Below are 16,575 nucleotides of genomic sequence, written 5' to 3'. Positions count from 1 at the left end.
CACCTACCACCCCGCGACCGGCCCCGCCTACCACCCCGCGGCCGGTCCCGCCTCCTCGTGACGTCACGCGCGGCTGCCCCCCCCCGGAAAGGGGGGCGGGGACCGCGGTGAAGGCGGAGGCGGCGGCACCGCCTCCGCGCAGGACCCAGCGCCTCTAGCCTTCGCGCCCCGCCCCCATGCGGCTTCGCTCACTCCTCCGCCCCCCACTCGCTTCTTTTCACCACGTATTCTAGAAACACCAATACAAGAAGAGAGATCTTCGAGCACAGAAAGTGAAATTGTCAGGATTTGGCCATAGGTTTACCCGTCTCGAATTTGGAGTGCCCTTCACCACATCTTTGTGCACTGCGATGCATTTCTCACAGTCCTCTGCCCCTTGTTGCCACCGAGCAAGAGGTGAGCTTGTGAAGCGTAAGAGTAATAGCAACTTAAGAAATTAACCTTCCAACGTTAACAGGTTACTTCACGTCCAACCCATTCTGTATTTCAAGGTCTTAGAAGTTTTTTTAAAACTTATAAATAGTAATAAAAACATTTGTTGATATCTAATGTGTGTCCAGCGATTTTCAGTTTTTACTAATAATCCCTCAAAGTAGGCTTTATCTTCCTTTTATCTTTGAGGAAACAAGTCTTAATTATCTTAGTTAAGGTCACACTATAGCCAGATTCATACCTCATAGGCAGTCTACGACCAAATCACGGTGATTTTACTTCCTAAATATGCCTCCAGTCCATTTGTTTCTCTAAGTGTTCCGACAACATGATCCTAGCTGCCACCATCTCTCATCTGAAGGACCACAAACATCTCTTAAGTTGTCACTCTGTATTCAATCCAGTCTCCAATTAATTCTACACAGTGAGCTTTTAAAAATTCAAATGTGTTCCACTCACCCCCATGCTTAAAATACTCCAGTGCCTTCTCCCCGGAAATCCTTGGATGAGAATCTGCCTAAGCTATGCATGATCAGACTTCTGCAGCTCGGTTCACTGCTCACTGAGGCTTCCCCATGTGCCCTGACTCCACCAACCCTGCTGGAGGATTCCTGGAGACTTGGAGAGTTACTGGCAGCTTACTTCATATGGAGCAAGTGTTGGGTGTGGTACGTGGTGCGTGAAAAGCGCATTCGAATCCGGAATTCTGGGTTTTAGGTCTGGCTCCCACCATTAACCACCTGTGTTACCCTAAACCAGCGGTCCCCAACCCTTTTGGCACCAGGGGCCGGTTTCGTGGAAGACAATTTTTCCACTGGCGGGGGAGGGGAGAATGGTTCAGGCGGTAATGCGAGCGATGGGGAGCCGCCGATGAAGCTTCGCTCCCTCGCGGCTCACCTCCTGCTGTGTGTGCGTGGGGAGGGGTGTTTGAGGACCCCTGCCCTAAACAGTTCACAGTTTACTCATAAGAGTTGAGGGGCAAAAAAAAAAAAAAAAAGAGTTGAGGGGCAGACTAAACAATCTCTAGGGTGTCTTCTGGAAGGAAACAGCAGAGATAACAGAGAAGAGAATCAAGTGGGGAAGGTCAGTCCAGCTGCCTACCTTGCAGGTGTTTGAGTGAATGTCTTGCCTCACCTGCCACTCAAGGCTGTTTGCATTATTTTCTTCACCTGTTAAATTGGGATAATACCTTCCTCATAAAGACTATGCCGAAAGTGAACTAAGATAATGCCAGGCCTGACACAAGTGGTGGGCTTAGTAAGTTATTGTGATTTTTTTTTTTTTTTAATCAAGCTGGGCCTTAAAGAACAGGTGGTAGTGATATGAGTGGAGACTGAAACATGAAAGAACAGTATTTCAGGTAAGGCAAAGGGTACAGAAAAAAGAAAGTCAGAAAAGCCCGAGAACAAATCTGGTTGCTTTGCAGGGCTCATGAAATGGAATGAGCAGAGGTCCTTGGTTGAGTTCAGATCCATTCCACTATACCAGGCATTGCACTGGGTCCTGAAGATTCCAAAAAAAAGACCCAGTTCCTGATGTTACTGAACCACGTTTGTCGGAAGCTCAGCAAGCCAAATGCTGAGGCACCAAGGTGTGCAGCAGAGAAAGGGTTTATTCACAAGGCAGCCAAGCAAGAAGATGGGAGAATAAATCTCAAATCTGCCTCCCCAAAGGGGAGGAGCTTGGGGTATATCAGGAATAAAGAAGCAGTGTGGTCTTAGGCATGGGGAAAGGTGAGATAATCAGGTCCCGCACAGGAGTATCTGAATTACATGCTTCTTCATGGCCTGCATGTTTAAAAATGGAGGCACTTGGCATGATCTGAGGGTACAGTTGTTGGCCCTCTGACTTCAAAAGGTTATTTATGGGACACTTGCACAGACCCAGTTTTAGGGTCAGTGGTCCCAACCAGTCTTAGCCAGCTGGAGCTCAAACTAAACTCAGCTGACCCCAAGTTCCTGGAAAACAACTTGGGCAAACATCTTACTGTTTAGGCTATGGGAAGCTTGGAGGGTATGCAATTTGCAACAAAATAATTAAGGCTTGCTCAGTGAAGGCAGGCTACAAGCAGAGGGGTTTTTTAGCAAGCTGTGAAGACAAGCTCAAGAATTTCCGTTAGTTACCAGTTTCTGTTAACCCTATGGGACACGGTTTCCCTGACCTCTGGATGCTCACAGTGTAGTGGAGGAGATAGATAAGCAACAATTCAGTATGATTCATGCTCTTCTAAAAGTGATCAAGAGAAGAACCATGAAACCCAGCCTGAAGAAATCAAAAAGAAAAGAAGAAGCTACAAGTAGGAGGTAAGTTACAGGAACCAGGGAGAAAGTGGCACATTCAGGCAGTAATAAGTATACGCTGTGTGACTGGGGAATAAAAAGAGATGGGCCTTATGCAAAAACTTCTGCCCAAAATAAATAGTGTTTTTGAGGTATGTAAGCAGATTTTTATTTGAGAAGAATCACTCCAGGGCAGGGTTTCTCAACCTCAGCACTACTGATATTTGGGGCCAGAAAATTCTTTGTTATGGGGGTAGGGTTGCTGTCCTGTGCACTGTAGGATGTTCGTCAACATCTCTGTCCTCTAACCACTAGATGCCAGTAGCCATCCTCCACTCCTCCTCCACTCTCTTCCCCCTCAACTCCCCAGCCCACCTGGTCCACTTATGACAACCAAAAATGTCTTTAGATATTGCCAAATATGCCTTGGGGGACAAAAATCATCCCCTTTGAGAACCACTAATATAGGGATAATGTGGAAGATGGATTGCAGGGCAAGGAGATTAATCATATAACATTGTAGGGCTTCAAACTGCAAGTGATGAGACCAACATCTAAGGCAGTGGACCAGGGAGGGATACTGAGAAGTTGTCAAAAACCTGAGGAGACAGAATAGACAGTGGGTGATGACTGCTTAGATCTGGGTGCTGAGGCAGAGGAAGGAATTTCACATGATTCCCAAATTCTCTAAATTAGTCGACGAGTTGACCAAGGATGCCACCAACTAAATTGGGCGAGGAATTCAATTTTATGTTTGAAAATAGAAAAGCTTTTAAAGGTTACTCTATAGGGAATATACAGGAGAGAGACAGAGAGAGAACAGTGTAAAAGGAGGAATAAACATATCTCCTTCAAACATGTCATGTGTAGCAAGAAACCTACAATCTGCTACAAATATTCATCCAAACTGAACCAAACTAAATGTAATGAAGTAGAAGCCTCTTATTAGGAAATTCTATTAAAAAAAAATCATCCAGCCAGCAATCATACATACATAGGTTTCACACATAAATTTTCATCAAAAGAGCATCTGGTCACCAGTCTTTCTCTGCAAAAGCTGTTTCCTAGATTACAATGGGAAAATATATTAGATTCAAACACTGAGGTTTGCATTTAAAAGGTTATACCGAACAAAACTAAACTAAAATACCATTGTACAAATCATAAAATTCTGGAAACTAGAAAAGAGAGGCAAAATCACCTCTAATTTTCTTGCAGTTATTTTTTCACTAGGGATATTATTAATACAAGCATAATCATGGTGTACATGTAATTTTGTAAATGTTTCCTTAAACTTAATTTATAAGCATTTTACTTATAAATGCCTACTACAGAAGTTTCATAACTAATGACTTTCTCCATGCAAATAACCTAAATAATAATTAAATATATAATATTTAGATAATACCTTAAGAGGGATTCACAGAAATGTAATTATTGAGTCAAATGGACTGCATAGTTTTAGATTCTTGATTCATAGATTCATATTGGCAAGTCAGTTTCCAAGAAATTTCCATGAATTTACACTGCCCTAAAAAATGTACACAATGTTAGGTTTTGTAACAATGGACATTTTAACATTTTAAATGGTTTATAACTTTAATGTTTTAAAAATATACCTTGTTGCTTTAATTTTGAATTTCCATGATTGTCAAAGAGATTAATAATTTTCCCTATGCTTTCTCACTAGTTTCTGTTTTTTGTGTTTCTTTTAATTTACCAATGTGTGTGCCGGGGTGGGTAGGGGAAATACAGTCTGTTTTTGTTCTTGTCCACTATCTACTGGGGTCATAGTATCTTCTATCAATTTGTAGTAATAGGATCTTCAATTAAAATAGCAATAGTTTTTCTGTCATGCTTTTGATATGTATTTTTTCAGCATACTATTTGCTCTTTAAAAAACTATGCTTGTGAAAGTTTTCCGTTTTCTTGTAGTCAAGCATGTTGAATTGCTGTGGGTTTTGGGTTTGTTGTCTGTCTGTTCGCATTGTGATATCGCCTGTGATTCTTTAGGAAATTATCCTCTCTTTTTAGGTTAAATAAATGAATACAACAAATATTTGGTGAGTACCACTATGTACCAGGCACTATTCTGTCCTGCAAATACAGCAGTGAAATAATACAGAAAAGGTTCCTAGTTGGGGAGGATAGCTGAAAACAAGTAAATGAATAAATAATTAAAATAACGTCAGTAGTGATATATGCTAAGAAAAAAAAGAGATTTAAGGGATAGAAAGTGAAGGGAAATGGCATGTGTTCATTCTATATTACTCTAGGTTTTATATAGCTAAATATTTTAAATATCCAATATTTAAACCATCTACAATTTCAGTGGATGCTCTGAAGTGTCTAAAGTGCTTTTTTTTTTTTTACAATCAAGACTGTCATTTATGTTGAAAATATAGTATTCAATAAATGTATGCCCTTCATTTAACAATCCCTCTCCCTCATCCCACTCTCCAAAAAAAGGATAAGTAAAATTAAATGTTAAATCTTTTACCTCGAAACTAAACTTTGATGGTAACTGGACAGATCTTCTTCTATATGATCTCTGGTGCACGAGTTAGGCTCCATCTATGATGGGGAAATGATTACACTTACAAGAATGAGATCCTTTTCCACTGCTTAGTACCGTGAATACTGCAGACCACTGAATATACTTACTCATAAGGATAGACTGAAAGGAAGAAAAAGAGTCTGATTAAATGTAACAGGAAAGAAAAGGAAAGTATATAATTTTTTACTTAGAAGGAACCATGCATGACATGTAGTAGAAGATCAATAGATATTTGCTAAAAGTTTAATTCAACGAAAGAAAAAAGATGAAAGCAAATGAATCATATTTATGCTTATGAATGTGCACTTTATTTAGTTATTTGGCTGTCCCGTGTCTTAGTTGCAGGATGCGGGATCTTTTTAGTTGTGGCGTGTGGGATCTAGTTCTCTGACCAGGGGTCGAACCCTGGCCCCCTGCATCAGGAACGCGGAGTCTTAACCACTGGACCACCAGGGAAGTCCCTGAATGCACACTTTAAAACCTTTTCAGACTAAAATTACTGAGGGGATACTGTCCAGAATAGAACTTTGATGTCTCGAGGCATCACACATTTGATACAATACTGATTCTGCCCTCAAATTATTGCTTGAGATAAACCTTGATCTGATTTGAACTGTCTCAGCCCACTCCTGTAAGACCTGAGATCCTTCTTCCTCAGATACTTCGACTCTCATGAGATGATAACTCTGCCCTCAGCCCAACTGTCCCATGGCCTAGTCGTAAATTTGACTTTGGAGTAAATGTGAACCTAAGTTTGAACTTCATCTCAGCTCTGCCACTTCCTAGCTGTGTGCCCCAGGCAAGTTCTCCTAAAATAATCCTTAGTTTCCTCACATGTAAAATTGGAATAATATTACCCAGTCCATTTACCTCAATAAATGATTATGAAGGTTAGGTAAGAAGGTGTATACAAACTCACTATTCCAGCCACATTACAGTGCATGGATGGCACTTGATTAGCTAGTTACTAGCTGAGGAGCATGTATTAGTATAGGTCCATCAAGAAACAAGTACGACAGTGTCCGTCAGCAGATGAATGGATAAAGAAGATGTGGTATATATATATACAATGAAATATTACTCAGCCATTCTTAATGGTTTAGGTGAATGTTGTATCCTTCAGGCCTCCCATGGAACATAATGCTCTGGTGAGTCTTCCATAACATTGCCCTTCTAGTACACCCCTCCAACTTCTTAATCCTTCCTCTGCCTCCTGCCAGGGCAACTCAGGCTTCTCCACTTCACTCAGGCTTGGCCATCACTTCCTCCAGGCTTCTAACAGCATCCCATAGTGACTTTGTCTCAACCTCTAAGGTCCCTGCTAAAGTAAATCCTCTGTCTTGAAAAAGGACCCTTAGGTCTGAGCTCCAGAAATATTTATCTTCTCTCTCCTTTTTTAAATTGGAGTAGAGTTGCTTTACAATGTTGTTAGTTTCTACTGTACAGCAAAGTCAATCGGCTCTATGTATACATATATCCCCTCTTTTTTGGATTTCCTTCCCATTTAGGTCACCACAGAGCATGGAGTAGAGTTCCCTGTGCTATACAGTAGGTTCTCATTAATTATCTGTTTTATACATAGTAGTGTATATATGTCAATCCCAACCTCCCAATTCATCCCATCCCCTTTTTCCCCCTTGGTGTCCGTATGTTTGTTCTCTACGTCTGTGTCTCTATTTCTGCTTTGCAAATAAGATCATCTATGCCATTTTTCTAGATTCCATATATGTGTGTTAATATACGATATTTGTTTTTCTCTGACTTACTTCACTCTGTATGACAGTCTCTAGGTCCATCCACATGTCTGCAAATGACACAATTTCATTCCTTTCTATGGCTGAGTATATACTTCTCTTAAGCAAGGTTACTTACCACTTATGTAACTGATTACGTTTCTCCCTTTGACTGTTAGGAAGCTCAGAATCAAATTTTAGTCATATGTGTATAATATATAGGAACTTATAACACATACTTTATATACTATCCTCACAACAGCTTCATCTTTTCTTTCACTTATTTTCACTTCACACTGACTCTTCCACTTGTATTTATTCACTACACTATCCGCTCAGCACTGTGCTAGGTACATATATATCATCTCATTTAATCTTGGCTTCCCCTGTTGTGGGATCTTGGGCAAGATACTGAATTTCTATAAGCTTTGATTTCTTCATCTGTAAGTGAAGATAACGATAATGTCCACTTCATAGGGTTGTCACGAGGATTAATAATGATTGTTAACATCACTAGTTATTAGAAGATACTCAAATGTTTTTGCCTAAAAAAATTAAAATGTCTCATATAATTATTTTACAAGATGTTAATGTAGTAATGTCTGAAAAGATAAACATCAGTTTATTATAAAAACACTCAGTATACAGAGAAGTATAAGTATTACTAATCTTATTTATTATGGATTTAACCTAATGATTTCTGTGGTTCCTGTAATTAACAGCACTATAACAGAATCAATAAAGCTAAGTTATAATGAATGTTAACACAGAAGGGCTCATTTATGGATTTTTTTAAAATATAGGACAAATGAGATGATGGCCACCTCAGAAGGCAGTGAGCCCAAGGGTACTTTACTACAAAATTTATTCAGTTTTACAGGAATATCAGATTGCTTTAGACTGACTTACTAGCTATAATAATGAGGCTTATTCTACCCCAGGGACTTAGTATACTGCATTAATAATGAATACACTTTGAAGAAATGCTATTCTGACAACCAAGCTTAGTGCCCTAGAAAGACCACTGGACCAGAAAGCAGGAAACTTGAAAGCTAAGTAAGCTCTACAACAGCCTACAGAAGCATAAGGCAGTCTATTTAACCTCTCTGAACTCACATTTCGCCTGGGTTAGATCACATGATCTTCTGCTGCCTGCCAGCCTCAAAATGCTATGCATCTTTATTTCTTAACCTCAAAGTAGCCATACAAAATTTACTGGCCAAGAAATCAGATTTGCATTTGAAGTGGAAAGCCTAAATTTATGCCCAAAAGCAATAGGAAGATAAATTACAGCTTAACAAGAATTAGATTTGATTCCTTCCTAATTTCTAATTTTCTGTTTCTTTGGTAGGAGAATGATATCTAGGAATCTTATAATCTCAGAGGTCTATGCTACCCAACAATTCAACTCAATTCAGCAAATAGTTAATCAGTACTAATATTTGCCAAGCACATACTAAGTTCTCAAGTTTCTGAGAATATGATGCAGGACACATACGATCAGTAACAATCAACTGAACAGCCATGTGCGTTAAGGTACTCTATGTACTCACGCTCAGGCCACTGAGCGTGGCCGCCTCTGTCCAAGGGTGGCCACGCTTCCTGCCCTCAGGGACTGTAGTATGTAGTGAAAAAGGAAAGACATCCATCAAAAAATAAGTGATCAAGTGTCAAATTTGCTGATACAGGTAGAAAATGTCGTAAGATTTCAGAGACAGGACACATCACTGAAAATCCTGGTAGGCTTCCTGGAGGATGAAATGTGAGCAAAACCTTGAAGGATACTGAAAAACAGAGAAGTGTTAGGCCTATTTAATGGGTACCTATAGCCTTCTCAGAATTGTTAAGATTAGATTTTTATGTGTGAAATGCATTTGTGTTGTCTTCACTCAATTTTAGGTACCATGACAGCAGAAACCAGGTATTATATTTTTATTTGATTCAGCACAACAGATATTTATGGAGTGCCTACTATGTGTCAGGTACTGTGAGTCTAGAGGGGAGGAAAAGTCAAAGAAGAAAAGAGAAAGGAATTGAGAGATAACTCAGAAGTCTGCCTCTCAAAGATCTGGGTAAACTTGGTTTGAACCCCCAGCCTTTACCTGGCCTGTGGAAGTATAGAGCCCTTTCAAGAGCTGGGTAAATTCCACCGCCCCACGTCTAATGTGTTCTGCACAGTGTTGAAACGAAACTTGGCCTCTTCCTGGTTTTCCCATTAAAGGCACTCCTACAAAGCTGCCTGGGTTTAGTAGCAATCGCTGGAGATGTAGGTAATTGTGGGGAGGAATCACAGCTTTGCTGTGCTGCTGGCTGCTCTCTTCCTTTTCCCTCTGCCCTCCCTCCTCTCTTTTCCTCACTCACTCCATCCCAGATTGCCCCCACGCATCTCAAATTCTCCCTGTCTTAACACAGTAAGTCGCCCCTCCTCCAACAGCCAGGTCCTTGGGTCTCAGCTTTGTGCCTCCAGCACTCCCCAGCCTATTCCATTACACCGAATTTTCCAAACCTAGATGCTTCCATCCCCAAGAGGAATTCTGGCACCAGCTATTAAGAGACAGTGAAAGTTTCTCCACCTTGTTACGAAGAGCTAAGTGCACTGGTGACTCTAAGAGAAACCTGAAGTACTATGGAGGGACAGAAGGAGGACGGAGTGCTGGAGGCAGGTCAGGAAGGGTTTCTTGGCCCCTTCTAAGCGGTCTCTCTCTCTCTCTTCCAAATTCACGCAGTATTGATTGCCTGCATCACTCCTTGGACTCTTGCCCTCTGCTGCCTTCTATGGTTATTTCTCTTTCTATCTGTCTGTGTGTTTTGTCTCCCGGACCAGATTTTTTTCAGCTTCAACACAGCAGCTTTTCCCATTCCTCCCCAGAACTCTCATGGGTATAACAGGCCTCACTGGTGGGTCTGCTGAGTCTCAACCTGTGGGAGCTGTATGATTTGCCTCGTTTGACACTACCGTCCCTAAATTTCCCCCCAAAAGGCCACCTGGTAGGAGGTTTTTTTTCTTTAATTAAAATAAACTCTAAGAATATATTGATTATTTAACCAATTTGCTTGAGATGTCTGGAGATGCTCATTCATGTTACACCAACCAGCAGCTGAGAAGGACTAACCTGTATTGAAGTACCCCTAGGGACCAGCCACCTGCTTCAATTCTCACAATCATCTTTTGAGGTAAGATTAGGGAATTTACCAAAGGTCACACCACTACAGAGCAGGAACTAGAATTCTAACCCAGGAATACCTAGCTTCAAAGTGCCCATTCTTTCCACTACCCCCATCTCTAAAATAATAATGCTCCTTTAGAGACATCTCTAAAAATAAATAACGTTTCTGTATTAAAAAGAAGAGCGGTTATTCACTATGTTATAAACTAAACAAGACCACCCCAATAGTTAGGGTCCTGGAGTAGTAGAAAGAAGTTGATTCCATAAGCTTGAACAAGTGGTTTCACCTTTCTGAGCTTCAGGTTACTTATCTGCACACACACAATCTCACGGAGTTGATGTCAACACTAAATTAAATTCTATATCTATATAATTAATTATATATAATTAATAATGTAATTAATTATATATATATAAAATACCTGGTAAGCAGTGTTAAGTGGGACTGCTTTTCCTTCTACAGAATGTAAAATGGGAGTTGACACAGAGGTCTGACATTCAGCTTAGTTGGACACGTGCTTTTTTCACTGGGTTAACACATTATTTGGGAGGGGCATTAGCTGAATCACACAAGAGCATATTAATCACTAACTCAATGTCAGCCGACAGCAACCGCAGTTCTTGGAAGTAAATTCCCACTGCTGTCAACATCCTTCGAAGTCCTTCTCCACATTAACTACCGCTGCCTCCTAAATAAGGTACTTTCAGATAATTGCTATCGGCCCAGGTAGGTGGTAAGAGGGTTTAACGTACGAGCACTGTAAAATGGGAGGAAGTTTTGGGAGGCTGGTGTGGGGAGATGGGACCACTCTTCCCAGGCCCTCAACTATACCAAGTCCAGCTGGCTTGTGCTTCTAAGAGCACAGACTCAGCACTGAATTAGAGCTGGGTTTTAGTTCTACCCATTCCTAGTTATGTGACTTAGAGTTTTAAATTTCATTTTTCTCATCTGTAAAGTGGGGATGATAATTTCTATTTTCTAAGGCTGTTGTGAAGATTAAGTTAAATAATGATTTTAAAGCACTTAGTACAATATCTGGCACATTATAAGCCCTTAAAAAGTTGGTTATTTTTTTATTATTAACAGGGACCATAGCCTTGAAGTTCTAAGATGCAGGGCAATAAAAAAAAGGAAAGAAAAGAAAGGCTCCCTGTTGCTGAAGGATCAGGTTCAATGGCACAGTCAGGCACACAAAGTCTACCCTATCTGGCCCCAAGCCTCTGCTTTACACAACGGTTACCTGTACACACTCTGCGAAAACCTCCTTAACTTCCAGAGGCAAGCAGAATTCCTCCTTTAGTTTCCCAGAGTACTTTGCATATACTTTTGTACTTTCCCTTATCACAATATATTCTATTTGTTTGCATATCTGTCTCCACTCTACCCTACCCCATCCCAGGCTGTGAGTTTATGGACAATGGAAACCATATACCATCTTTGTATTTCCAGCCATTAGGCACTCTGTAAGTCTTGGTTGGATGCACGATGGGTGGATAGATGGGTGGATAAGGAACATGGGACAACAGTGACTTGGTAAAAGAATTGGGACAAGGTACCCAGGGAACAGGGCAAGACAGTCTTTGCTTCATAAATGTTCCTAAGCCTGGGTCTGAGCAGAAGTCTAGAGGACATGACATTGGCAGAATTGTTTGCCTGATGAGGTGGTTGGGCAATCTATGCCTTCTAGGGAAAGCATGAGCGGGTGGTGACTGCTGTCAAGACCAGTATCAGGCAGAACACCTTAGTTACCAGGGAGCCAAGGCAGGATGATGCCTCTAAGTTTTCCAGCAGCCTTCAAGGTTAACATGGTTAAGCAATTAGGAGTAACAAGTTTTTCCAGGTGCGGTCAATTGCCAGCAGGGCAGACGGACTTGTGGACAGAGACCATCTGCCCTGTGATTATGTTCACTGTAAACAATGATACAGGATCTAGAGATAGTAAGGGGATATGCAATGTGATTCCCACAGAGGACAGACCTTCTGAAGATAACATTTCAAAGTACCTAGAATATAAATTATTTTAGAACATAAGGCAATAGAAAGGGAGATTTATATCTTGACTTTTCAGGAATCATTCTATTTTCATTTTATTTTATGCTTTTTGTTAAAGGCAACTGAAGTGATAATATTTCATGATTGACCATTTATTATGTACTTCATACTTTTTAAAAAAAGTGATGTACTGGAGTCAGCTCCCACTGGCTCATGAAAGCATACTGTGTGCATTTCTTCTCATCTCCACCTTAGATGACTTCACAACGGTATCTTTAAATCAGCCATGGCAGGAGTATTTACACCATGGAAATAGGCAAACACTACAAATCAGGGTTTCCCACTCCCACCTTCTCTAAGAGCTGACTCTTTTTTTTTGGCCGCACCACACAGCATGTGGGATCTTAGTTCCCCGACCAGGGATTGAACCTGCACCCCCTGCATTGGGAGTGTGGAGTCTTAACCAGTGGACTGCCAGGGAAGTCCCCTAAGAGCTGATTTTTAAACCTTTACCAGCACACCACTGGCTTTACAATAAATGATCCCAATTAATACTCCCAACGCACCTATTTTATAGATGGGAAACTGAAGTTTAGAGAGGTTAAATAATGAAAAACTTATTACAAACTTTTTGGTGGCAAAAGCAGGATTAAAACTGACACCATCTGCCTCCAAAGTTGATGCAGTTAACCATGATGGAGGGAACACTTACCAACTCATTCTGGAAGGCTAGCATTACACTGATACCAAAGGCAATAAAGACATCACAAGAAAAGAAAATTACAGGTCAATATCCCTTCTAGATGCAAAAATCCTGAACAAAATAGTAGCAAACCAATTCCAACAGCATATTAAAAGGATTATACACCATGATCAGGTGGGATTTATCTCAGGAATGCAAGAGTGGTTCAACATAAGGAAATTAATCAATGTAATAAACCACATTAATAGGACAAATGTAAAAAAAAATTATCTCAGTTGTCACAGAAAATGCATTTGACAACATCCAACAACCTTTCATGATACAAACATTCAGAAAACTAGGAATAAAAGGGAACTTCTCTAACATGATAAAGGTCATTTATGAAAAACCCACAGCCAACGTCATAATAGTAAAAGACTGAAAGCTTTCCCCCTAAGAGTAGGAACAAGACAAGGATGCCTACTTGCATCACTGTTATTTAACACTAGTTGAATAGTGCTATTCAACACTAGTTCTAGCTAGAGGAAGTAGGTAAGAAAAATAAATAAAGGGGAAACAAACTGGAGAGAAAGAAGTAAAATATCTCTATTCACAGATGTCATGATTCTACATACAGACAATTCCAAAGAATCCACAAGAAAGCTACTAGAGCTAATAAAAAAATTCAGCAGGGTTGCAGGTCACAAAATCAACACACAAAAATCAGTTGTGTTTCAATACACCAGCAATGAACAATTCAAGAAGGAAATAAAGAAAGCAATTCCACTAGTATTCAAATAGCATCCAAAAGTATAAAATACCTAAGAATAAATTTAACCAAGGAGGTGAAATATTGTACACTGAAAACTCTAAAACATCTGTGAAAGAAATAAAGGAAAACCTAAGTAAATGGAACAACATCCATGTTAATGGATTAGAAGACTTCAAATTGTTAAGATGGCAATACTACCCAAAGTGATTTACAGATTCAACACAATCTCTATCAATATTCTAACAATCTTTTTTTCAGAAATGAAAAAAACCCATCCTCAAATTCATATGGGATTGCAAGAGGCCCAAAATAGCCAAAATAATCTTAAAAAGGAAGATCAAAGTTGGAGGACTCACAACTCCTGATTTCAAAACTTACTACAAAGCTACAGTAATCTAAACAGTATGATACTGGCATAAGGATAGACATATAGACCAATGAAACAGAATTGAGAGTCCAGAAATTAAACCCATACATCTATGGCCAATTGATTTTCCAGAAGGGCTACTTTCATTCAATGGGGAAAGAGTAGTCTCTTCAACAAACGGTTCTAGCACAACTGGATTTCCACATGCAAAAGAATGAAGTTGGAGCCTTATCTCACGTCATATACAAATATTATCTCAAAATGGAACCATAAAACTCTTGGAAGAAAGCATAGGGGTCAATCTTGGTGACGTCTGGTTTAGCAATGGATTCTTAGATATGACACCAAAGCATGAGCAATTAAAAAAAAAAAAAAAAAAGATAAGGACTTCCCTGGTGGCACGGTGTTTAGGAGTCCGCCTGCCAATGCAGCAGACACGGGTTCGAGCCCTGGTCCAGGAAGATCTCATATGCCACAGAGCAACTAAGCCCGTGCGCCACAACTACTGAGCCTGAGCTCTAGAGCCCGTGAGCCACAACTACTGAGCCCACGTGCGGCAACTACTGAAGCCCGCGTGCCTAGAGCCCGTGCTCTGCAACAAGAGAAGCCACTGCAATGAAAAGCCCGCGCACCGCAATGAAGAGTAGCCCCCGCTCGCTGCAACTAGAGACAGCAACAAAGACCCAAAACAGCCAAAAAAAAAAAAAAAGATAAACTGGGTTTCGTCAAAATTGAAAACTTCTGTGCATCAAAAGATATTATTAAGAAAGTGAAAAGAGGCAGCCCAACTTTCTTGGCTGGGGCAGCCGCCACCACCACAGGGCCCAGCTGAGCACACTGGGCCACACGGTGCTCTCCCCAGCCTGGTTCCTCTATAGCCCTGCTATGCAGCACTGGGCCCCAGCCATTACCTTTGAAAGCCTGGACATCAAGTACTCACTGTGGCTTATCGATGAGGAGATCATCAGCCATAACACCCAGTGGTTCTACTTCAACCTGCTACGGCCCCATTACATCTTGGGCCTCCTCATAGGCCATCACATCTACTTTTCAGCTCAAATCCACCAAAACCTTACCATTCAGCCCTACACCATCTCCAGCCATGATGAAAGGGCTTTAGTGGACCTGGTCATCAAGGTTTACTTCAAAGACACCCAGCCCAAGTTTCCCACTGGAAGTAAAGATGTCCCCACACCTGGAAAACAAGAAGATTGGAGACATCATTGAGTTCCAGGGCCCAAGCTGGCTGCTAGTCTACCAGGGCAAAGGAAAGTTTGCTATCTGTCCAGACAAGAAATCTAACCCCATCAAGAAGTGAAGTCTGTTCACACGATCACAGGAGGAACAAGCATCACTTGGATGCTACAGGTGATCCGTGCCATCATGAGGGACTTGGATGACACCGTGTGCCAACTGCTCTTTGCCAGTCAGACCAAGAAAGACATTTTGCTGCAGCCGGAGCTGGAGGAACGAACATTCCACTTGCTTCAAGCTCTGGTACATGGTAGACAAAGCCCCTGAAGCCTGGGACTACAGCTCGGGCTTTGTGAACAAGGAGATGATCCAGGACCACATTCCGCCCTGGAGGAGGAGCCTCTGGTACTCCTGCCTGCCCAACCTGGACCACGTGGGTCACTTCAAGGAACGCTGCTTCCCCTTCTGATGGCTGGGCACTGGCAGCATCACACCCTGAACACTCACCATGCCCTGTCCTCAACCAGTCCTCCTCTGCCAGTGTTATTTAATGCTGTGGCCCCAGGCTCAGTCTGGCCTGCCTATGCCCTGGGTGGTCACCCAGCTGGGCTGACCTGAGGGGTCCCCTTGGAAGCAGAGCTCTGTTTCAGGTGGGCCACAGCTGGCAAACTTCAGGGCAAGTTCCTGGCTGGTTCTCACTCAGCCCTGTCCCTGTCCTCATGACACTTTGTCTCTCCCTTCTTGCCCTCTTCTCCTATTACAGGGATGCGGCTGCCATCACCATGCCCCACCCAACCCTCCCTGTGGGGGTCCACAGTCTGGAAATAAACATAAAAGTAGGGGCAGCCCAGAGCTGCAGGTGCTGGGACTGCCCCCAGCCACGGTCCTGGGACCTTTGCCTGCCACCCCTCACTGTCTGCCTCAGAGCCATGACTAGGCCTCAGCAGCATCTGATACCACATGAGACAGGTGACACCAAAAATTCCTGGTGGGGAGTGGGGAGGGGTGCTGGGGGTGAAAGGCTACCTCCCACCCAAAGGCCCAAGCAGGCCCCAGCCAGCCAGGAGCTTGGCTCTTCTTCTGTCTGGAGTGGGAAGAAGGTGCTGGCTGAGGGCCCATCAGGCTGGCACATGGGCCATCTTGAAACCCTGGCATTTTCCCCTAACACACCGAAATATTCAGGTAACCTTAGGAGCTCCAAGCTGTCAACTTAGCAGAGTCTGATTCACCATGCGGAGGGGGACTGGGGCAGGGGATTGATGGCAGAGCTCTACCCCATCCTCCTGCCTTCACCCCCAGCATGAAGAAGATTTTGAGCAGTGTCTCTTGTCAGAGAGACATTTTCAGTGGCCCCTACATTGCCTTTAAATAACAGCTATGTTAGCCTCATGCATATCAA

At 41.9% G+C, this 16,575-nt stretch overlaps 1 pseudogene across 1 annotated transcript; it reads left to right on the top strand.

The window, feature by feature from the left end:
* Positions 1-6,686: 6,686 nt before the first annotated feature.
* LOC309656902 (NADH-cytochrome b5 reductase 3 pseudogene) lies at positions 6,687-15,914 on the top strand (annotated as a pseudogene). Its single transcript has one exon. The product of its transcript is annotated as an NADH-cytochrome b5 reductase 3 pseudogene (transcript).
* The last annotated feature ends 661 nt before the right edge of the window (positions 15,915-16,575 follow it).

The sequence above is a fragment of the Balaenoptera physalus genome (genome assembly GCF_965194825.1).
Source record: "Balaenoptera physalus genome assembly, chromosome: 1".
In the NCBI taxonomy this organism is placed as follows: Eukaryota; Metazoa; Chordata; class Mammalia; order Artiodactyla; family Balaenopteridae; genus Balaenoptera; species Balaenoptera physalus.
The sequence above is the reverse complement of the archived record's forward strand: the minus strand, read 5'-3'. Positions and strand labels throughout refer to the sequence as shown.